The sequence below is a fragment of the Siphateles boraxobius genome, unplaced genomic scaffold (genome assembly GCF_051911475.1).
Source record: "Siphateles boraxobius isolate OS27281-9 unplaced genomic scaffold, OSU_SipBor_1 7, whole genome shotgun sequence".
In the NCBI taxonomy this organism is placed as follows: domain Eukaryota; kingdom Metazoa; phylum Chordata; class Actinopteri; order Cypriniformes; family Leuciscidae; genus Siphateles; species Siphateles boraxobius.
The window spans coordinates 18,592,462-18,617,599 of record NW_027509197.1 but is presented as its reverse complement, the minus strand read 5'-3'; the positions used below and the strand labels follow the sequence as shown (position 1 = coordinate 18,617,599).

General features: G+C 43.5%; 1 long non-coding RNA gene across 1 annotated transcript; it reads left to right on the top strand.

Annotated features, from left to right (window-relative positions):
* The first annotated feature begins 23,176 nt into the window (after positions 1-23,176).
* Positions 23,177-24,419, top strand: LOC143724045 (uncharacterized). Its single transcript, XR_013197280.1, has 2 exons — positions 23,177-23,225; positions 23,706-24,419. It is a non-coding gene; the product is annotated as an uncharacterized LOC143724045 (long non-coding RNA).
* Positions 24,420-25,138: the final 719 nt, after the last annotated feature.

Sequence of the window (25,138 nt, the reverse complement as noted above, 5' to 3'; positions counted from 1 at the left end):
AATGGAGAGGTAAAGTTTGCGTTCTCTAAAGCTTGTTGTTTCTCTTTTGTAGATTTCAAAAGCACTGTGAAAACACATTGTAACCACATGGCAATCCTATGCTCCTGTATAAGGAGGCAAACAAATTTCTCATAGACACGTTTACACAGTATACACAAGATACATGGCCTAGAATGCATGGCATCTACAGCCTTAACCTAAGTGCTATATCCAACACTTACAGTTAAGCAATAATGTGTTTCAAAGAATAAACTTAACTAGCCTATGTGCACATATAGTAGCACAAACAACCATGAAGTGTGTTCTATGAGCACAATGTGTTAAGTACAATTACAAATTTAAAAATACAAACTAAGCTTTTTAGTCCCATATCCTGTTAATCATTTTTTTGGGAGACGCATGGTCATAGCATTTAGCTTAGCCTTGGAATCTGACTCATGGTCATAGCATTTAGCTTGGCCTTGGAATCTGACGTATGGTCATAGCATTTAGCTTAGCCTTGAAATCTAAATTTTAACCTGTGATCATAATGTAATCCTGTTTTTTGTAATCCCAATGTAATCCCAAATTTGCTTTTCATAAACAAATGCATCGACTTGCCTTTTTATATAAAATCACATGTTTTCCGATTGTTTACAAACTTAGAATTTTCTTTCTGTTGTTTGCTCATTTTAACCACGTGTTGCTCGTTTGTTTCAACAAGGCCATGCAACAATGGAGAAAACATGCTGACTTTAAATCTTGAGGCTCAAATTTACAGCTCTTCATCGAGTATCAGAATATAATTTGGAAGATGTTTTCCAATTTAGGTTTCGTTTCTCGTTGCGTATAGGCAAACAAGGATATCTTTAAAATCTATTAACAAGGGGTTTCATTCCTCATCTGCGCCGCCACTATCACGTCCTCACGTGTTTCAATTCCAGACTAAACAATCCGTAATACAACAATCCTTTCCGATCCGTAATAATGCAAACAACATTTTCTCAACACTTCTAAAAAAGGGCAGAAAAAGTTGACTTACCATAACGGCGGAAGAAAGAGAAGATGTTCAAACCTCAAGTTGATTTTAAAATCCCAATACTTTGCTGGATAAGACGTTGCTCGCTTGTGATGCGAGATTACGGAGGCTGGTCACCACTTTGTAAGGCCGTCTAACTCGATCCAATGGCGGTACTCGAATTAGCGGTGAAGGTCTTTGCGTGTTACTGTCTTTTTTCGCAGCAAAGTATTTTTGGTTAAATGTAATACATTTTCTCATATGTATTTTCTCGTTATTTCATCTGACTCCATAAATGAAAAAGGTTTTAATGATATATGTGCATCAGTAAATGTGAGCGAATGTTTTACTATTCTTTTAAACTCTTGAATGAAAATAATGTCAATTAGAATAATCAAATATCACAATTTAATATGTCAGATAAATGTATCATTACAATTGCATAATCAATTAAAGGATAATCAATGCAAAACATCAAATGCTCTAGAACAAAGAGGAAAAAGTTTACCTGACAAGAAATGCGTGAGGCTGAGAGTCTATCAACTCTCAGCCTCACGGGCCGATCTCAAATATAGAAAAGGGCCCTGAGCTCTCGCTGCGTTTCATTATATACCCAGACCTCATTTCAAATCTAAACATCATTCACAGTGGAATTTTACCTGTGAGTCACCATTTGCTAGCAGTGGAAAATTAGCATTCAGTCAAATGGTCGAAGTTGTTAACTCAAAGACACACCCTCCAGTATTGGAGGGTGTGGAAGATATTTCTAAACTTCCTAAGAACTTTATTACCTTTTGGGTTTACTTCTTTGGGAATGAGACATTTGTACCAGTCGTACCGAGACATTTCAAATAATACCAAATGTGTATGAAACTAGATGATAATCATTCACATTAAACCATTTAGATTCTTGTGTGAGTTTGAGAGATCTCTGCCAGGATGAAGAATGGGGGAGAGAAACGTAGATTACGATGAGGGAGGTGAGACCATCGTCTTAATAGTGCATGAGGGGGAGTTCAAATGTTAATTTCCTTTGTTTTCTCAGAGAGTGGCCCTCTCTTAAAGTCCTTCAAGTTTTTCCAGTCTTACAAAAGTTTAGCCTGCAAGGCAGGAAGTTCTAGGTTATAAAACCTGACAAAGGTAGACGGAGCTCAAGACACGACGCGCTGACAGGCGCATGCAGGTCCCCCACACGTTTTACTGACGACAGTGCAGTCAGAAAGACGGTTTCCAGTGATAGATATTTCATCCCACGGAGTCTAGTGGTTCAAATGGAACGGCTTTCAGGGCCTCGAGGACCAATGAAAGATCCCACATAGGAACCGACGGGGGGCGCGGCGGGTTCATACTTCTAGCTCCTCTAAGGAAGCGGATGACCAACTCATGTCTTCCCAGTGATTGGCCGTGCGTCGATTCTGCAAACGCTGCCACGGCCGCCACGTATACTTTGAGTGTGGATGGGGACCTCTCCTTATCCAACAGCTCTTGTAGGAAGGTGAACAGATGCGCCACCCCGCATGTTCGTGGGTCCAGACCTCTGTCGGTGCACCATCCGGAGAACACCGACCATTTAGACGCGTAGAGCCTTCTCGTGGAAGGAGCTCTAGGCTGCGTGATCGTGTTCATCACTCCTTCTGGCAGGGCAACGAGTACCTGTTGATCAACCATGCGTGCAGAGACCAGCGCTCTGGATGGGGATGCCAGATCGCGCCGCGAGCCTGAGAGAGGAGATCTGCCCTCACCGGAATCGGCCATGGAGCTGTAAGTGACAGCCGTGCTAGTTCCGGGAATCAAATCTGATTCTCCGAACGCGGGGCTATGAGGAGCACAGAGTGGAGCTTTTCCCTGATTCTCTTGATCACCTGTGGTATTAGAGAGACCGGAGGGAAAGCATATAGTCGGGCATTGAGCGTTGTCTTTTGAAGCAAATAGGTCGACTTCCGCTCTGCCGAATAGGCGCCACAGCTTCTGGACCGTTTGGGGGTGCAGGGACCATTCCCCTGGGGGAACATTGTCCCTGGACCGTTTGTCTGGGCCGTCAAATGGCCAGGCACATGCGCCGCCCTCAGCGAACGCAGGTGCATCTGAGACCAAAAAGGAGGCGTTCCGTCAGATTGCAGACATTTCTGGATCTGACACTGCCCTGACGGTTTACATAGGATACCACAGACATGTTGTCCGGACAAGGACATGTTGGTCCTGTATGAACGGGAGGAAGCGCTTCAGCGCGTTCTCGACCGCTATCATTTCCAGACAGTTTATGTGGAAACACTTCTCTTGGTCTGACCACTGGCCGAAGACCGGTCTGCCCTCGAACAGCGCGGCCCAACCCGAGTTGGACGCGTCTGTCGGAATGACGGAATGATCAGTCGGCTACTAACCAGGGCTGCAGAGCCGCTATGCAGGTCTGAGTCACTCTGATTTTCTGGCCGCCAGAAACCCAGGCTCGGCGGGACGCGCGAGCATTCAACCAGCGTTGGAGCGGGCGCATGCGCAGTAGGCCCAGCTGAAGCACCGCTGCAGCTGATGCCATACAGCCCAACATCCTTTGAAATGTTTTCAAAGGGAGAAAGCTGCCCTTCTGGAAAGATGCGGCTTGGTGGCGAACACGGTGCGCGCGCTGTGTTGATAAACGAGCCGTCATGGTCACCGAGTCCAGATCTATTCCTAAAAAGGAAATTGACTGGCTGGGCAGTAATGAGCTCTTGGTCCAGTTGACCGTGAGACCCAAGCTTTCCAAGTGACTGAGAAGCACTGTTCTGTGAGATAGCAGTTCTGTCTCTGACTGTGCCAATATCAGCCAATCGTCCAGATAGTTCATTATTCGCAGCCCCTGACTTCTCAGCGGGGCGAGTGCCGCGTCCATGCACTTCGTAAATGTACGGGATGCTAGGGACAGGCCGAACGGCAGGACGGTGTATTAATATACCTGACCGTTGAAGGCGAATCTCAAAAATTGCCTGTGACGGGTTATTATCTAAATCTGAAAATAGGCATCCTTCAGATCTAGAGAAATAAACCAGTCCCTCGGGCGAATGTGCGTGAGGATTTTCCTGGTCGTAAGCATTTTGAACGGTCTTTTCGCAAGCACTTTGTTCAAATGTCTCAGATCTAGGATAGGTCTGAAGGCTCCGTCCTTCTTTCTGGGGTACGAGAAAATATCGGTTGTAAAAACCTGACTCGCTCAGAGAAGGCGGTACCTTTCCTATAGCCCCTTTGCACAGCAGCTTTGCTATTTCTGCGTGAAGAAGGTGTGCTACTTCCGCATTCACTATCGTCGCGGTGCGGGCTTGAAAGCGCGGGGGACGGCGAATGAATTGAAGTGTATCGCCCTGCTTTATTGTGCTCAGCACCCATTCTGAAATCCCTGGGATAGTTTCCCACGCAGCTATGTGAGTCGCTAGGGGGCGAATGGCCTCCGGGTTCACATCGCCGCCATTTGCGGGCTTGTGAAACTGAACCGGAGCCGAGAGCGCGCGCGCCGCTTCTGGGCAATGGCTGCTCGCTGAAAGCCGAAACCGGCTGATTTATGTGAGATGTCCCAATCAAAAGGGATGGGGAACATTCTTTTTTCACTTTCGGGCTCCGGGCGGAAAAGCTTCCTGTAAGCGTGAGCGCAGGCACGAGACTTACAAGTGTATTTGACGCCCCGATCATAATGGATGGGGAGCGTCTTATTAATGCCCTGCGTTTTGTGATAACACTTAAACGCGCGGGCGGAGCCCGGGGGGAGGTTTGTGTTAGCAAGCGTGAACGCTCTCTGGCGGGCACAAGACTTACATTCATAACCTGCTTTTTTGATCGTGTAACAGAGCGGGCAGACAGTGGGCACAGACCTGTGGACACATTTCTTACATTCAACACTCGAGCGGCTTTTCTGCGCTTTATGAGAGTGTGCTCTGTGAGTGACACGAGATTCGAAGTGCTTGTGTGTAGGGGTGAACACTGGGGCGTGGGAACTTTCACTACACTTAAAACACCGATGGCGTGAGCTGGACCAGACATTACTGTATACTCTTTTTGAGATTTCTCTGGGTCGCCGTGAAAACAGCGTTTGTGTGCAGGCGAGAGGGTGAACAAACCTGCTCGTTGGCTGCTAAATGAACCACTGCAGTAGCTTGTTTGAAGGGGAATGACAGGGAAATAAACTTTGACGGCGGTCCGGCCGCAGCGGGACACGCGCATCTTTTCGGAGGCGATGTGTCTGTTAGTAAGCGTGAGCGCTCGTGAGCGGGCACGTAACTTACATTCTTAACCTGACATGTATGAGGCTGTTCTGGCCGTGTGAAAGAGCGGGCAGAAAATAGGGGTGAGCACAGAGTTGTGGGCACGTTTCCTACATCTAGCACTCGAGGGGCATTTGCCAGCTTTATGAGACTGGGCTCTGCGGGAGACACGGGGGGTAACGTGTTTGTGTGTAAGGGTGAACACCGAGATGTGGGCACCTTTTCTACACTCAAGACACCAACGGTGTGAGCTGGATAACCAGACATTATACTCACTTGAGATTTCTCTGGGTCGCCGCGGGAACGGCCGATGTGTGCAGGCGAGCGGGTTCCATTACCGGCTCGTTGGCTGCCAAATACACCGCTGCAGTAGCCTTATCTAAGGGGACTGACAGGGCGAGACATTTCGACGGCGCGCAAGCCCATCCGGGTCATGCAGAGAGCTCGAGAGGGCTCTGCATGACGCGCGAACGGGGACGCTAGGGCGGGGTAGCTCTCTTGTAACGTAAAGAGAGCTAGCCGCGTGCTCGTTGGTCGAGCAGAACTGGGAACAGTGTTTGTATGAGGGCGCGCACACAAGTAGTGGGCACAGGACCTACATGTGACACAGATGATGCCCGTCCGGGTCATGCAGAGAGCTCGAGAGGGCTCTGCATGACGCGCGAACGGGGACACGAGGGCGGGGTAGCTCTCTTGTAACGTAAAGAGAGCTAGCCGCGTGCTCGTTGGTCGAGCAGAACTGGGAACAGTGTTTGTATGAGGGAAAGCGCACTAGTAGTGGGCACGGGACCTACATGTGACACAGATGATGCCCGTCCGGGTCATGCAGAGAGCTCGAGAGGGCTCTTCATGACGCGCGAAACGGGGCGCGAGGGCGGGGAAACTCTCTTGTAACGTAAAGAGAGCTAGCCGCGCGGCGCTGTGGTTAAAAGGTTAGGTCCCTTTAAGGGTTAGGTCCACAAAGGGTTAGGAGCCCGCAGGGTCGACATCGGAAGTTCCTCGCAGTGCTCGCATCTTCAATCGAGAGGGCGAGGCTGCGTGTTCCTGGCCCAGGCAGAGAGCGCAGATGGGCGGTCTCCAAAGCTGAGCGTCTCTGCACGAGCCATAGGAAGTGTGAGACATCTTGAAAAAGACGTCTCGCTGCTTTTTTAGGAAATGTAGAACACAGAATACAGAGATAAAAGGATATGTCGCCGGATAGCGTAGCTCGCACGGATGGCTGAAGGTGGCGAAGACGGCCGGCTTCCTCAGCACTGTCCTAAGCTGGCTGTTTCGCTTGTTCGACGGCGGCGGTGGCTTTTCTCAGATCCAGCGATGCGAAGAGCTCGCTGAAGAGACGAAAAATCAGGGAAGTCAGCCTACAGCCCCTGCTTTTATATGCTAAGCCACGCCCATTCTGGCGGGCTGTGACGCTATGAAGGCACGGGCGCCCTTCATTGGGTGTGACGTCACGCTGGGCTCACTGGTAGGCTGCAGCAGTTGCCCACAGGGCAGCCAATGAGCACGCGAGATGGCCTACTCTAGGTCTGCTAGCTGCTGCACTGCGTTGACAATGAATACAAAATAAAGGATATTTTTTTGCTTCAATATCTCGAGAAGATTAATATTTCCCGTAGCGTAAGCTAAACTTACGCAATACGAGAGAACCTCTCGGAAGAGAACTGTCTCACTGTTATTTTCAAGGCTTTCAGGTAAGTTTATTCCCTAAAGTTACACAAATAATACACAGACTGTTCCTGACACTTTCTTACATGTAATTAATACGCTCCCGGTGAATATTTAGTTTACAGAAGTGTTTGTGCTTTGAATTACATCTTATGTGTAAATGAGAATTTATTATATATAGTTTTGTAAAGGTTGTGCTGGTAATTTTCAATGGATGAATGTTAAGCTAATTCATCATCTAACTTACATGCACTGTAGCGTTGGAGCGGGAAAACAGACTGACACTATTTCAAACACGTTTTGATCTTTCATGTAAAGCACATAATGATAAAAAAACTGTTCTCTGATTTCAGGAGAATCAGAACATTTACAAGGAAACAGGTGAACTGAGCAAGCTCTTTAAATAACTTAATATGCATTTTCATAATATGTTTCACCTATATCAGCATGGAGATATATAATAATAATATAATAATAATATATTTTATTTGTAATGCGCCTTTCTCAGACTCAAAGCGCTACAGTACAGAACAAAACAATCAAACATGAGGATAAAATAAATAAAGAAATAGTAAAAAAAGTACAAAAAATAATACAATTATAAATTGAAAGCTTGACTAAAAGATGTGTCTTAAGAAGTTTCTTAAAACAATCCAGAGAATCAGCATCCCTAATAGTTGTAGGTAATGTGTTCCATAATTTTGGTGCGTTGTAGGAAAAGGCCCTTCCCTCATGGTTTTTAATTTACAACGAGGCTGCCACAGAGAAAGAGAGCCAGCAGAACGGAGAGAGCGAGAGGGAATGGATGGAGAAACTAAATCACAGATGTAATCTGGAGCCAACCCATGTACTGCTCTATAGGTTAAAATCAGAGTTTTAAAATCAATACGCAGCTGAACTGGAAGCCAATGCAGTTGCTGGAGCACAGGTGTAATGTGTTGGTGTGAGGATGTATGAGTCAAGACACGTGCGGCCGAGTTTTGTATATATTGCAGCATCCTAATAGAATTTGCTGGTAAACCCGCAAAGAGAGAGTTACAGTAATCAAGCCTCGATGTGATGAAGGCATGGATAAGCCTCTCTGCATCAGGCCTAGAGAGAAATGGTCTAACACGTGCAATGTTCCTCAGATGGAAAAAAGCAACTTTCGTTATGTTTTTAAAATGTGAATTAAAAGTTAACTGGGCATCAAAAATCACACCCAGGTTACGCACCTGGTCAGAAGGGGACAATTGGGTATTATCAACTGAAAGTTAAAAATCCTTACATTTACTGACATTAATTGGAGTGCCAATTAATAAGATTTCAGTTTTGGAGCAGTTTAATTTTAGAAAGTTTAGTTTCATCCATGCTTTAATTTCCAACAAACAGTTAGAAAGATTGAAGAAGAAGAATTAAGATCAGGCTGAGAGCTGATATAAATCTGGGTGTCGTCCGCATAACAGTGGAAGCTCAGGCCATACCTCCGAATGATCTGCCCAAGAGGTAGCATATAAATACTAAATAAAACAGGACCCAAAACTGACCCCTGAGGGACACCCGGACATAGAGGCACAGTCTGAGATCTGTTAGAACCCAGGTAGACAAATTGGGAACGATTTGAGAGGTAGGATTTAAACCAGTTTAACACAGTTCCAGACAGACCGGTCCACGTATGCAATCTGTCCAATAATATGCAGTGACATATGGTATCAAATGCAGCATTGAGGTCTAATAAAACCAAAATGCCACAAGCCCCAGAGTCAGCTATAATGAGGAGGTCATTCAGGACCCTGACTAGAGCGGTCTCTGTACTGTGGCCAGATCTAAACCCGGACTGAACAGTTTCTAGTATGCTATACGTAGAAAGATGAGTATGGAGTTGCCCAACAACCACACGCTCAAGTACTTTAGCCAGGAAAGGTAAATTGGAGATGGGTCGATAATTTGACATATCGGTGATATCACTCCCAGGCTTTTTAAGAACTGGTGAAACTGCAGCAATTTTTAAAGCAGAAGAGACATTCCCTGTGTTGATTGAGGTATTGACAATAGCAGTGATGTGGGGCACATTGACAGGCAGACAGTTTTTCAAAACAGTCGTAGGTAGTGGATCAAGTATGCAAGTAGTAGAATTCTGTGACAAAACAAGTTTAGAAATAAAATCAAAATCAACAGAACTGAAACTTAAAAAAGACAGACCGGAGAGATTAGGAGGATGCACCTAAACAAACTCAAAAGCATCCTCACATGCAATAGAGTCATAGATATTGTCAATCTTAGATGAAAAATAATTGAGAAATGCATTACACTGCTCAGTGGAAGGACAGTTAAAGTTACTGGGAGATTTAATTAGATTATTGACTGTTCTATACAAAACTCTGGGATTTGAGATGTTACTACTAATAATTGTGGAATAATATGCCACTTATGCCACCAACCCAAAGGTTGGTGGTTCAATCCCCGGTTCCACCTGACCAAGTGTCGAGGTGTCCATGAGCAAGACACCTAACCCCAACTGCTCCCGACGAGCTGGGTGGCGCCTTGCATGGCCGACACCGCCGTCGGTGTATGAATGTGTGTATGAATGGGTGAATGTGAGGCAAATATGTAAAGCGCTTTGGTGGCCATTCGGTCTGTGAAAGCGCTATATAAATGCAGTCCATTTACCATTTACCATTTTGCAGCTTTGAGAGCATTATGATACTCAATCTGATGCTGATCAAACATTAGTATATGAACTTTGAGGCCTGATTTTTTATATTTCCGTTCCAACTGCCTGCCTATCGCCTTCAACTTGCGCAACTCAGATGTACTGTATACCAGGGAGATGACCTCTTAAAAGAAACAAAACGTTCTTTTAGAGGGGCAAACTCATCCAGAATAGATGTAAAAGCAGCATTGTACTGGTAAACAGAGGCCGCAACAGGCAAATCACCCATAGATTGACTAAGACGATCAAGATCAATATCACTGATTTTCCTAAAACAGATAACACGTTCTTTCACTGTCTTTAAAGATGGAGGAGTTAGATTGAACGTGAGGTGCTTGTGATCACTTATACATACATCAGTACACTCAAGATGATCAATAAGTAGGCCTACTCCTGAAGTGCAAACCAGATCTAATACATGTCCGTCTTTATGTGTCGGAAAGTTGACATGCTGAGTGAAGTTGAAACATTCTAGTATATCCATGAAACAGAGAGCATTATTGCAAGCCATATTGTCAACATGAATATTAAAATCACCAGTTAAAAGAGTAACTGGACAGAGTGCACTGGCAAGTGTTAAACACTCAGTAAATTCAGAGAAAATTGCTGAGTTAAGTTTGAGAGGACGATAGATATTTAAAACAATAACTGATGAGAGACCATTCAACTTAAAGGCCAAGCATTCAAATGATGAAAAGCACAGCAATGAAACCTCAGTTCCCTTTCGAGAGGTCTCTCCTATTGCGTAAGTAGCTTACGCTATGGGGAAAACTCCTTTTCTCGAGAATATTGAAGTCTTTATGTAAAACGCATTGCAGCTGCACAGCAGACAGCAATGAGCGAAGGAGCTCAGTCATTGGCTGTGCTGCGGCAACTTAATCGAACCAACGACGGGGCGACTCTGAATGCGCGACCAATGAGCGCGCGTCAGAGCCCGCCAAGATGGGCGTGGCCAAGAGCTATATATTGGGCGCCCCGTCATGAGAGTTCTTTAGATTTAATCTCCTTCAGCGAACACCTTCTTCGCTGGATCCTCCGGATTATTGAAAGCCTTCGCCGCCGTGGAAAAGCATACCAGCGGGATTGCTACGAGGATGTCGGCATCTTCATCCGCCCTCGAACGCCATCCTACTGAGCCATCCGGCGCGCTACACGCAAGTATTTTACATCTGTTCGCCCCGCGACATTTGTAAAAGAGCAATTTTCGGAGGCGTTGTTTCAAATGCCTTCCTGCGCGTCGTGCAGAGACCTTCTTCCAGACGGGGATCGTCACATCATCTGCGCTCGCTGCCTGGGCCGGGACCACGCAGAAGCTGCTTTGACCAAGGGTGGATGCCCGGAATGTGACGACCTGGGTCTCTCCGCACTGCGGGCTCGCTTCGCCGCTTTCGCCGCGAGCGAGCCCATCGCCGCCACCCCTCTGTTTGAGCCGCGCGTTAAGAAAAAGCGCCGCTCACAGAGGCTTCCTGAACCTGAGCTCAGTGACGTCACGCCGAGCCAGTCTCCGCGTGCTTCACCGCCGCTCTTGTCTTTCCCACCGCCGGTTCAGTTCACTCAGCCGGACCCACACCCCTCTAGCAGAACAGTGAGCCTTGTGACTTTCGGCGCGTCCGAAGACAATGGGGGAGTAGATGACACCTTGTCCATCGACGCTGCATCTAACGACTGGCCGGGCTCCACTTTCGACCCCGCCCCGTCGACGCTAGCTAACACGAGTGGGGGCTCCACTATGGATACAGAGATTGTCCGCATCCTCTCGAAGGCCGTGGAGGACCTCGGGCTCGATTGGTCTTCTCCCGAAGAACCAACCCGAAGCCGACTGGATGAGTGGTTTCTGCAGGGGCGCCAGCAGGCCCCTCGGCAAAGGCCTTCTCCTTTCTTCTGTAAGGGGTATACAGTTAAAGACCCAGAACCAGATATGAAGAATGAAGACCCAGAGTCAGAATTATAAAAAATTAAAGAAAATATTTACTGAAGATAGTTTGCAGTTTCATCAGCAGAAGTCAGCTTCAATACTCGCACAGGAGTTCGTAGGCCGCCCCGCTTACAGTTACAAAGATCACAGCAGTTATACGATTTCCAAGGTCTAAGCTACGTCATTGCTTACAGGATGAATGATTCTCATTGGCTATGAAATAGATAAACACAGTAATTTTCCACACATATACAGACAGACTGATGCATATCTCCATCGATTATGCAGCTGAAGTTAGGCACGTCATGACCTTGCAGGTCGCAGATTTGGGTTGCTGGGCGCCAGCATGTCCAGAACAACAACTCAGTCAATCTCCAATAATGCCAGTGGTTCCTTAACCTGTAACCAAGAAGACTAACACACACACCGACACACAGCTTTTCCAAGATTGGATTTGGCCAGGCTCTCACTATAAACAGGAGAGTCCTCTCAAAATAATGCAAAATAATCAAGATAATGCGTTCTTTCTCTCAAGGATAGCTAAACTTTAGTCTAACTGGAAAGAAAGGCTTTAACAAAGAAATGGCCCCTTAAACTATTGGCTTCAATGACCCCTATATGTTTTAACACATTGAAGACCTTTCTCAAACACAAAACAAGTCCCTATTTCATTTCTGGAAGCTGGGTTAAATAAGCAAGCACTGCATTCAGATATCAAATACAGACATTAAAGAATACATGAAAAGAACATTTCAGTAATCACACTGGTAACTTATATAAATAAAGTAAAATCTCCAAAGAAGTCATTCAACTCATTTGATATTTAGAAGGAAAAATATTGATTAATACCTTAATTATAATCAATCATTACATATACATTGAAGCAGCAGTGGATTCCAATCCACCCCCTTCACTTCCCTGAAGTTCATGACGAACTCACCAAGTCATGGAAAGCCCCCCACTCTGCGCGTCTGAAGCCTTCTTTTTCTTCGTCGCTCTCCTCTGTGTACGGCGCGAAGGAAAGAGGCTACGAGGGAACGCCGCCCCTCGAGGAGGCCGTGGCCAATCATCTCTGCCCGCCCTCCACCACCGGATGGAAAGCCTAGGCTTTCCCCTCGAAGCCCTGCCACACTACTTCGGCTCTCGCTGGTCGCGCCTACGCCGCCGCCGGCCAAGCTGAGTCAGCGCTTCACTCAATGGCGGTACTTCAAGTGTTCCAAGCCAAGCTTCTCCGCTCCCTGGACGAGTCTGGCCCCGAACCCGAAGCCTTCAAGGACCTAGACAGCGCGACTGACATAGCCCTGCGAGCCACGAAGGCCACCGCCCAGTCTATTGGCCGCGCCATGGCTAATTTGAATTGTTCTCGAACGCCATTTGTGGCTGACTCTGACGGAGATGAAGGACGCGGATAAGGCCCCGTTTCTCGACGCGCCTATCTCCACCAGCGAGCTGTTTGGACCGGCGGTTAAAGGTTTTGCCGAACGCTTCACTGAGGCCCAGAACGCTTCACAAGCTATGCGCCATTTCCTGCCTAAACGCTCCTGCTCATCGCAGAGCAGACAGAGGCCGCCACAGCCCAGCGGGCTAGAGCAGCCCCCACCGCCTCTCAGCCCGCGCCTCAGACTGACGCTCGCGCTCCCACAACCGCAAGCCGCCTCCTGAGCGACGGGGTCCTCGGCCCAAGATTGTGCTGAACCCTGAACCTCGAAAGCCTTTCCTAGCCACAGGAATGAGAAGAGAGAGTGCGTGTCTCGCAAAAGCCGGACCACCCTCTCTGCAAAATATCAAACATTACCCAGTCCCCTTACAGGCGGCTGGAAATGTCCATACAGCAGTCAATGGGCCAGTCACAGAGCTCGCTCACCTGCAAACAAACGCCGTTTTTACGGCGACACACAGAAAACACAAAAAGAGTCTTTTTCTGCCTGTGTCACTAAGGGTTCACATGTCCACAAAGTGTGCATTCCCAGATACTGTCAAAACAGTCCCAAATTCATTCCCAGCTCAGGCTGCACGCCCCATGAATGTAGATCACGTGCCTACGGTCATGTACGCACCACTACACACAAGCACTGTTCACACAGTTATGAATTCATCCCCAGTCAAAGCGGGAAACATTATAAAAGTGGCGCGTGTGCCTACCACTGTCTATGCACCCCCACTTATAAACACTGTCCCAACAGTGTCAAACACAACCCCAGCTGCGAGTTTTACAGACATAGTGCGCTGTTGTAATCACACACGCGCCCATTCACTTAGCTGCTCAGCGCGCGCCCGCGCCTCTGAGAGCTGCGAGCTCAGGCGATTCGCTGGCCGGGTCCCTACTTCACAGCGGCCCGCCCCTAGCCTGTATTCAGCCCATATCGTTACACGCAGCGGCATGGGAAAACATTCAAGATGTGTTGAATATAATAAAGCACGGATACTCGCTCCAGTTCGATCGCAGACCACCACGTTTTACGACTGTGGTCGAGACGAAAGTGAGAACGGAGTGTTCGCATGTTCTACGCACCGAGGTGCGCAAATTAATAGAAAAGGGCGCTGTGGAAACTGTTCCCCCCTCTATGAGCGGGGCAGGTTTTTACAGCCGCTATTTTCTCGTCCCGAAAAATGATGGCGGATGTCCGCCCCATCCTAGATCTCAGACACCTGAACAAAGCACTAATGATTCGCTCGTTCAGAATGTTAACAACCAAACATATCCTCGCGTAAGTACGCCCAGGAGATTGGTTTCTTTCAGTGGATCTGAAAGATGCTTACTTTCACATTCCAATAGCGCCTCATCACAGGCCTTTTCTGAGATTCGCTTTCGAGGTACAGTCTTACCAGTACACAGTACTTCCGTTCGGCCTGTCCCTGGCTCCCCGTACATTCACGAAATGTATGGATGCAGCACTTTCCCCCTTTCGAATACTGAATTATCTCGACGATTGCCTGGTCCTAGCACAATCAGAGAGTCAGTTAATAACACACAGATCTTGGATTATCAGCCATCTAGGATGCCTGGGTCTAAGAATCAATTTTGCAAAAAGTCTCCCAGCCAGAAGATTTCTTTCCTGGGAATAGTTCTAGACTCGATGCAAATGACAGCTCGTCTCTCATCAGAGCGCGCGCTCACCATCCGGCGCCTTGCAACATCATTCAGGGCGGGCATGCGCGCCCCCGTCAAGCGGTTTCAGAGGATGCTAGGTCTCATGGCCTCATGGCACCCTGCTCACTCGTGGCGTTCGGGCCACCTTTTAATCAGAGCGAACCACGGCTGTATAAAAGCCCTGACGCACTGGAAAGCCGCCGACTGGTACCAGTCAGGCGTGAGTCTGGGTGTGAAGACAAGGAGAAAGATGATCACAACAGATGCCTCTTATATGCTTTTCCCCCGATCGCGATGCTGCCACAGGTCATGAGTCGGGTCAGAGAGGAGAAAAACGCAGTGCTCCTGATAGCCTCACTCTGAAAGAACCAAACATGGTTTCCAGAATTGATGCAAATGCAATCACCACTCCCTTCAGAGCACAGGTTATCTCCCTAACTGCGCTATCGTCTCCAGCAGACGAACACGACGCTAATCTACTCTGCCCCGTTAGGGCTCTCAGAGTGTATTTGGAGCGTTCTGCCCTATTCAGACAGACAGAACAACTGTTTGTATGCTTTGGCGGCCGTACGAAAGGTTCCGCCGTTTCAAAGCAGAGAATCTCTCACTGGATAGTTGAGGCTATAGCTCTGGCTTATGAAGCCAAGGGACTTCAATGCCCCTGGGGAGTCAAAGCACACTCCACCAGGAGTGTGGCTTCTTCCTGGGCATGGTCGAGCGGGATACCGATCGAGGATATTTGTGCGGCGGCAGGCTGGCCCTCACCGTCCACATTTATCAGGTTTTACATCCTACAGGTCCCGACATTGCATTCCAATGTACTATCAGCATGATGCTAGTAGAACTATGAGTTCGTATCTAGATTATGTATGTGCTTGTGTCACTGAGCGCCTTCTAGCCGCTCTGTACTTTTTGCCACATATAAAGCTCGCCTCTGCCGGCTAGTTGGATGATAACTTTGCTTTTCAGCTCAGGCACCTGCCTCTGGCTATCATAAGGCGAAGTTCAGCATGCACGGTGTTTTGCATGGTGTTCTCATAGCGTAAGCTACTTACGCAATAGGAGAGACCTCTCGAAAGGGAACGACTCGGTTACTAACGTAACCTCGGTTCCCTGAGAGGAGGGAACGAGTATTGCGTAAGCTGCCGTGCTTGTGCTTGGTTAGTTCGCTTCAGTCGTTTTAACCTAAAGAACTCTCATGACGGGGAGCACAATATATAGCTCTTGGCCACGCCCATCTTGGCGGGCTCTGACGCGCGCGGGCGCGAAGCGCGCTCATTGGTCGCATATTCAGAGTCGCCCCATCATTGGTTCGAGCAAGTTGCCGCAGCACAGCCAATGACCGAGCTCCTTCGCTCATTGCTGTCTGCTGTGCAGCTGCAATGCGTTTTACATAAAGCCTTCAATATTGTCGAGAAAAGGAGTTTTCCCCATAGCGTAAGCTACTTACGCAATACTCGTTCCCTCCTCTCAGGGAACCGAGGTTACGTTAGTAACCGAGTCGTTACTGCAACATCAGATCAGTAAATGACAGCAAGACCGCCACCTCTGCCGGTAGAGCGCGGCCGGTCAAGATAAGTGTAGCCAGGCAGAGCACACATATTTAGATTGAAATAGTCATTTGGCTGATGCCACGTTTCACAAAGGCAGAGAAAGTCCAATTTTTTGTCCAAAACAATGTCACAAAGTAAAGCCGATTTGTTGTTCATAGAGCGAGTGTTCAGATGTGCAAACCTGATTGTGTCAAGGCGGACACAGCTGGATGGGGTAGACTTCTGCAGGTAGGAAAAGTTAGCAGGGCAGACATGACGCAAAGATAAATGGCGGCGATCCAAACGCCTTGTTGACCAAACTGTGTCTATACCGGCTCCGCTTGAATGCAGATTCCGGTGGGAGCTGCGATGAACATACTTTGGCCGGCGGAGAAGTTGTAGCGATCGCAGTTTTTCCCTAACACCAATCGCAGGGGGCGCCAAATGACCAAGCTGTAAAAGTTCCATGGCAGAGTATTTCAGCATAGTGCAGTCCAGGAGGTTAAAATGAATCTTGCCGTAAACTCCAAATAATGCCAGAATAAAAACAAATAAAATCCAGCAAAGCCGCATATTAGCAGCAGTTAACGTCAGCCGATATAAAACCAGTCAACAAACAACAAACAATTTAGCGCGCTGATGGAGAAGCGGCAGCCTCTCCTCTCGTCCTGCAATTGACAATGTATCAATTATACAATATATATATAAGAAGGTTTTACATCCAAATATAAGTGAAATTGTATTAGCAATACTAAATAAGTAAACCTAAAAATGTACATTCTGTTTTGTTGTATATTCTGTATATTGTTCTTTCTCTTTTCTGCATTTCACCTCTGCTCTAGTTTGTTTATTTCTAATAAATGTGACATTTCATACTAATATTCTGTGACAGACTTATATAGACATATATATACATATATATATATATATATATATATGTGTGTGTTTGTGTGTATATATAAAAATAACCGATAAGAATACCGTTAAAGTACCGGATCGATAAGCAGTATCGGTTAGAGTAGTAATACCGTTAAAACCTTAACGATACCCATCCCTATGTTGGTAAATTATTATGTAATGATGGCTTATGTTCTTCTTACTTAAACGATACTGTATAGGGCTGTGAATCTTTGGGTAGGCAGCGAATCAATTCGATTCATGATTCATAGGTTTTCGATTCGATTCAAGAACGATTTTTGCAAATTCAGAAAGATTCGATTCAATGCGATTCACATTAAAATTCGATGCGATTCGTGATTTTATATGTGATTCGTGTATTCATAGGATTATTTAAATGCTTCCCCAAATGGGTCTAAGTCAGGGTGTGAATCACACAGTGGTCTTCGGGGGTCAGAGAACAAAATCAACAACAAAAAAACGACATTTTGTCTATTGTTAATGTTAGTTCATGTTAGTTTTTAATGAATCTATTATTATAAAAAATATTTCCAAAGCCTATAAATTAGCATTTGTAGAAACGTAAGCCAAGATTTAAAAAGGCTTTAAAAGTATTGTTAGTTCATCATGCTAACTATTTTGTAGGATAGTGTTAATGGATACACAACCTTAAAGTGTTCCTGGTACATTAAACATCCTTCCATTGTGAGGCTAAAATTAACTTTCCCAACTAAACCTTAGCTAACTTTTCCTCATGGAATAGTAAGTATTCCTCATGGAATACTCTTTGTTTTTTCTTTATACTGAACATTTTCCTTATGATTCTGAAACAAAACGCGCCGGGTGTCTACTTGTGCTATAGTAACGATTACGAATGCAATTTTAATGCGCATCTGACTGATGGATAAACCACGTGCTCTTATTTCAGTGTAATTAATATTGTAGTTATTTCAGCAGTTTCCTTCGTACATTCAGTTTAACAACATTAAGTTAAATTTCATTCATCGGAAGCGTGTGTATTTTAGACACCTATTATGCGTTTGCTCTTTCCATGTAATAAATGCGCACCATTGAATAAGTGGGGTTTTACATCAACTGCTCAGGAGTCAGGACGGGTATGACCCATTTCTGTAAAACTTCAGTATCTTATCTTAAAGAAATTAACGGCGTTTTTCATAGCAGTGCCCGCGCAATGACATGGCAGCTTTATCAATGGCTTGATCGGTTTGACTCAAGACTTGCTTTCTCAATAGAGAGCTGTCATCTGCTCATGTGAACATCAGTGGCTGTCCTGAGGAGAGCTCAAACATGGACTGCTCAAAAATCTGTAGTTGAGAGCTATATTGGACCGAGCGCTAGCGAAATCCAGTGAAAGATGGTAAACAGTGCAGTGAGTATCTGTGAAGGAGAGCTGTGAGGATGAAAAATGACACCGCACAACGCCTCCATGTCACAGTGTCTGGTTGTGTTCCCTTGTCTATCACTAGAGGTCCTCGTTCTCACGGTGTCCTTCACATTTGACTTCAATTCCCAGCATTCTGTCTGTCACTGTCACTCATCAGTTCATTTCACTCAGCTGTTCCCCGTAATCATTGTTCCCAGCTGTTCTGTGTTAGTCTTGTTAGATATGTGTATATATTCCCTGTCTGTGTTTGTATGTGTACGGAGTCGTTGTTTTATGTCCACACTTCCAATCTTTATCTGCCCGTTCTTGTTTTGTCTTGTGCCTTGAATTGCCTATTTGGATTTTGACCCCATGCCTGAATTACTACGAGTTTGGATTACCCTTTATTTAATAAATTACTGTACTTGGATTTTTCCGCCTCCTGTGTGTGTTCCGTGACAGAACGACTCGGTCCTCAGAAATCCAGCGGTAATTTTCAGTTTTGACTGGGTTTTAACCTTTCACAAAGTCATCATAAAAACATTAATTAAAGCAGTGTTTCTCGACTAGCAATCTATTCAGTCAGCATATTTGTGTTTGATCTGTGTGAATTACAGAAATATAAGACTTGCTAGACCTACTTTTTTTATATATATTTCTTTGCACAAAACTCTCGAGAAAGTGCCATTTAATGGTTTATTTTTCAATAAAAATCCCGGGGGGGTGGGTTTGCATACCCCCGGACCCCCCTAGTGAGAGACTACCCTACACATAATTATATATATATATCAAATTCCTTTTTTTTAAAAAATGGTCGCAGCTTAATGTCCATGGGGAATTGTGGGTCCAATGGCCTAACCATTATAGCACAATTCTTTACACAACACCCTGACAAGAACTTTACAGTTATCCAGAATATTAGATGGTAAATATTTAATTGATGAGTTGCCAATACAATATTCAATTCAATTCAATTCAAATTTATTTGTATAGCGCTTTTCACAATACACATTGTCTCAAAGCAGCTTTACAGAAATTGCATTTCGGAAATGTACATAGAAAAATACAGTTAGTTAATCAAGTATTAATTTATGGCATAACATATCGCCGGCTTTGAGTCGTCTCTTCACAGGCGTCGAGTCGTCTCTTCACAGGCGTTGGGGCATCTGAAGTCTCCGTGAGAGGCTGGATACAAACTGGAGCTGACGAACGCTATTTACCTCGGGACTAGCGTCCCGAGATAACAGCAGAAAGGCAGATGGGAAATAATTAGCATAGCTGATGTTCATAATGTTAATGCATTCGAACCGATTCAGCAGTATCAAAGGTTAAGCATTAAGTGAATGCTTGGTTAAAGAGATGCGTCTTTAATCTAGTTTTAAACTGGGACAGCGAGTCTGAGGCTCGTACAATATCAGGAAGGCTATTCCAGAGTTTAGGAGCTAAATGCGAGAACGCCCTCCCTCCTTTAGTGGACTTAGATATCCTAGGAATGACCAGAAGCCTCGAATTGAGTGATCTTAAAGAGCGCGATGGATTGTATGGCGATAGAAGGTCTGTTAAATACACAGGAGCTAAACCATTTAGGGCTTTATAGGTCAGTAGGAATACTTTGTAATTGATACGTAACTTAATAGGTAACCAGTGTAGAGATGATAAAATAGGTGTTATATGATCATATTTTCTTGATCTAGTAAGAACTCTAGCAGCTGCATTTTGCACTAACTGTAGCTTGTTAATTGAGGATGTAGGACAGCCAGCTAATAAAGCATTACAGTAATCTAGTCTCGAGGTCATGAAAGTATGAACTAACTTTTCTGCATCAGAAACAGATAGCATGTTGCGTAGCTTAGCAATGTTTCTAAGGTGGAAAAAGGCTGTTCTTGTAATATATGAAATATGATTTTCGAAAGTCAAGTTGCGGTCTAGTATAACACCCAGGTCTTTTACTGTAGTGGACAAAGTAACAGGACATCCTTCTAAATTAAAGTTGTATTGTAAGGGATTTTGTGGGTAGTTTTTTGGACCAATAAGTAGTACCTCCGTTTTATCTGAATTTAATAGCAGGAAATTACACGTCATCCAGCATTTTATATCATTTAGACACTCTGTCAATTTAGATAAGTTAGTGTTTTCATCTGGTCGTGATGAGATATATAATTGAGTGTCATCAGCATAACAGTGGAAATTAATTCCATGTTTTCTTATAATATTACCAAGTGGCAGCATATATATTGAGAATAGCAGAGGGCCTAACACCGATCCTTGCGGCACTCCATAGTCTACTGACGTTATCTTTGATTTTTCCCCATTTAGACAGACAAAATGGTAACGGTCTGATAAGTAAGATCTAAACCAGCTTAATGCCTGTCCCTGAACACCAGTGTAGTTTTGTAGTCGATCCAGGAGTATTTTATGATCGATAGTGTCGAACGCAGCGCTTAGATCGAGTAGAACTAGTATTGAGATACAGCCTTGGTCAGAAGCTAAAAGTAAATCATTTGTAATTTTAACTAGCGCAGTTTCTGTGCTATGATGCGGTCTGAATCCCGACTGGAATTTTTCATAGATATCATTTTCTTGTAAGAAAGAGCACAATTGAGCGGACACAATTTTTTCTAGTATTTTAGACATAAATGGAAGATTTGAGATGGGTCTGTAATTTGCTAAGTTATTTGGATCTAATTGCGGTTTCTTAATGAGAGGTTTTATTACTGCCAGCTTGAATATTTTTGGAACATGACCTAAAAATAAAGACGAGTTAATAATATTAAGAAGAGGCTCTTCGACTACAGGTAACACTTCTTTCAGTAGTTTAGTGGGTATTGGATCTAATAAACATGTTGTTGGTTTCGATGCAATGATAAGTTTATTTAGCTCTTCCTGTCCTATAGTTGTAAATCGGTGTAGTTGTTCTAGAGGGGCCATAATTGAGGCTGAATCATAAGACATCATAGAGGATTGTATATTTACAATTGTGTTTCGGATGCTTTCTATTTTCTCATTGAAGTAATTCATAAAATCATTACTACTATATTGTAATGGAATATTTTGCTCTGGTGATGTTTGTTTATTTGTTAGTCTAGCCACGGTGTTGAATAAAAACCTTGGATTATTTTGGTTATTTTCTATTAGTTTGCGGAGATGCTCAGCCCTTGCTGCTTTTAGAGCCTTTTTATAACGTGACATACTGTCTTTCCACGCGATTCTAAAGACCTCTAAATTAGTTTGTTTCCATTTACGCTCTAAGTTACGAGTTTCTCTCTTGATTGCATGCGTAGCACTGTTGTACCATGGTGCTTTAGTTTTCTCTCTTACCTTTTTTAATCTAATTGGTGCAACAATATCTAGTGTACTAGAGAACATGGTGCTCAAACTGCTAGTCATTTCCTCTAGTTCATCTGTTTGTTTGGGTGCACTGCGCAGCTGAGATAGATCAGGTAAGCTATTTGAGAATCTATCTATAGTGGTTGGAAGGATTCAATATATGACCCAGGATATGATTTCACCCCTAAATTCAACATAATTTTAACCCATTCACTCCATGTTTTGCTGCCTGGATCCCAGCTGTTTTTGCGAATTGCAGCAATCATTAATAAGTAATTATTAATAAGTAATAATTATATTATTACTTATACACGGCACGGTGTCCTTCAAAATTAGGACCTCACTAATTTTCAAACCCTGGTCACAGCCTTGATCACTAGAGGACCTCGTTCTCACTGTGTCCTTCACATTTGACTTCAATTCCCAGCATTCTGTCTGTCACTGTCACTCATCAGTTCATTGCACTCAGCTGTTCCCCGTAATCATTGTTCCCAGCTGTTCTGTGTTAGTCTTGTTAGATATGTGTATATATTCCCTGTCTGTGTTTGTATGTGTACGGAGTCGTTGTTTTATGTCCACACTTCCAATCTTTATCTGCCCGTTCTTGTTTTGTCTTGTGCCTTGAATTGCCTATTTGGATTTTGACCCCATGCCTGAATTACTACGAGTTTGGATTACCCTTTATTTAATAAATTACTGCACTTGGATTTTTCCGCCTCCTGTGTGTGTTCCATGACACTCCATTAATTTGCGCATGTAGTCATTTAATGTTTATACATTTTAAAGCACTGAATCTCTATAGAATCGCGTATTATTTGATTCTTAGCATTTTAAATCGAATATTGACCGAAATAAACGATTCTCGATTCAAAATACCTGTTTCAAGATCGATGCATATGCATCTTAAGAAATTTGTAATCGATGCATCGAGAAAACGAGTAAATCGTTACACCACCTAATACTGTAGCATATGTAGTCTATTCCAAAGAGACTCTCTGTTCTCTGAGCAGTGAGGACAAATAATACATTTACTAAGGGATCTTGAAAAAATCTGATTGTAATTTTATACCACATAAACCTAAGTAAGCAAAAATAGGGACTACTGGACCTGTGGTGCAAAATGCACATGATGTGAAACCGGTGTAATAGAGCTAACTGAATCATTGTCATTTAAGAATAAGACCGCGTGTGTGAGTGAATCAAAATCGTGATATTTTAATGATTAATTGTGTAGCTCTCCAGCTATGCTAATCTTTCTTCTTTTGATTTCCTGTTTTTATCTTGGTATGCCCATCCCAAGGTTATTAGATATTAAGCCACTTCCAGTTTGGATTCAGCTCACTTGTGTAGACTTCCGATGACACCAACACTAGATGGACATACAAAACTGCCCAAATACTAACCCTATATAATATAATCATTGCCTTTAGGGTAAGGTCACAGATTTATGTTTTAGACAAATGGATTCGTTTGTGAAGGAAAGACTACATCATTTCACGGTAAGCTATTATTGTTTTTTTACATTAAAACTTTTAAAAAATGCATTAGGCTGCAATTTAAGCAAGACCATCATACACTCTTCCTAGAGTTGTCCTTCATATACATTTACAGCTGAAACTTTACAGAAATACCCTGTATACCCTGAAATAGCCTGTCACATGAACACCTAATGTTAATAATTTACTCATTTTTTATTATATTATTACTTATAATCTACTTAATAATTTACTTAATTTACTACAGTCGCTGCTTCTTTTAACAACGGTTTCTTTGTGAACTTTCCATTACACTGTGCCTCGTTTACTAAACAAAATGCTCTGAACAAACATAAAATCCTCCAAAGCTATCTGGGACGCCATTTAAAAAAACCATCCACTTGCTGTGGTCAGAAACAATGGAACGTAGTATGTCTGAAGCAATCTAGCCAGAACCACCTCAAGTAACCACTGACAAACATTCTTTCTTGTTTTCTTTTACAGAGGCTGCCATAAATCGGCATGAGAAGGCAACTGTTGTACAGTTGGGCCAGGCCATGAATAATAATTTGTCAGACCTGAGGTTCCAGAATAAGAGGGTATGCACTTGAGAGCTGTGTGTTCGACTGTACAAATAGATTTAACAAGAACTATCTTTTTACAGACTGCCAAAAGTTACAGAAAAGAGAAGCGAATAGATTGCTGCAATTCGCAAAAACACCTGGGATCCAGGCAGCAAAACATGGAGTGAATGGGTTAAAATTATGTTGAATTTAGGGGTGAAATCATATCCTGGGTCATATATTGTATTGGCAACTCATCAATTAAATATTTACCATCTAATATTCTGGATAACTGTAAAGTTCTTGTCAGTTTTTATTAACCCGATTCCTGGGCATATGTCAATGTCCATTGACCACAGTCTTTTTGGTAAGTTGTATAAAGTCGAGTCCAACTGCAACAATTTTTGTTACTTGTTTTACTCCTGTTTTTGCAATTTCTCTCATTAAAGCCAGTAATGCTTAAGGATGTTTTGCCCCTCCGACTGAGGGGACGTGTCCCGGCAGGAAAGTAGCCTGAGAAAAAGACTATATTTTTATTTATTTATTTATTATTTTATTTTTTGGTATACTTATAATCATTTTGTTATTGTGCAGATAATTTTATATATGCTGTGTACTTTTACTTTTTGTTAACATAAATAAAAATTCCACATTATGTTTAAGTTGTAGGTGTTCTCTGTAACCCCTTAATGCATTGTCCAATAACTAACACATTTTGATTATGTCCACTAGGTCAACATCTTTGCATTCCTGGAAAATAGCATTTTGACTGTTTGATTTACAGGGGAGGCTAACATATATATATATATATATATATATATATATATATATATATATATATATATATATATATATATATATATATATATGAAAATATTTACATATGGAGAAACTCATGCTATGGGGCATTACTTAATATTTGAACAGTACATTTCTAAATATATTTACATACAGTATACAGATAACTAATATATTAACATATAGTATAAATTAATATATTTACATATACAGATAACTAATATATTAACAAATATTATAAATTAATATATGCACATATATTGAACATTAATGTTTTTACATAGATGGATATCTAAACATATTGACATATTAAGAAAATAAATATATTTAAATATTTGCAATAAAAATATATTTACATATGCTTAATATATGTGAAAAATATTAAAAAGGAGATGGTTCTCACCGCGGAACATGAAATCCACGGGGAGGAGTCGGAGCTAGTCTTTCACTGATTGTTTACAGTTTAACGGAAGTTACACCCATAATTCGCGCAAAGCGTCATGGGGCGCTATATATCTATCAAACTATACCTACTTTTTGACTCTCCTAACTATAGTTTTGGAGTTATGAGTCTTT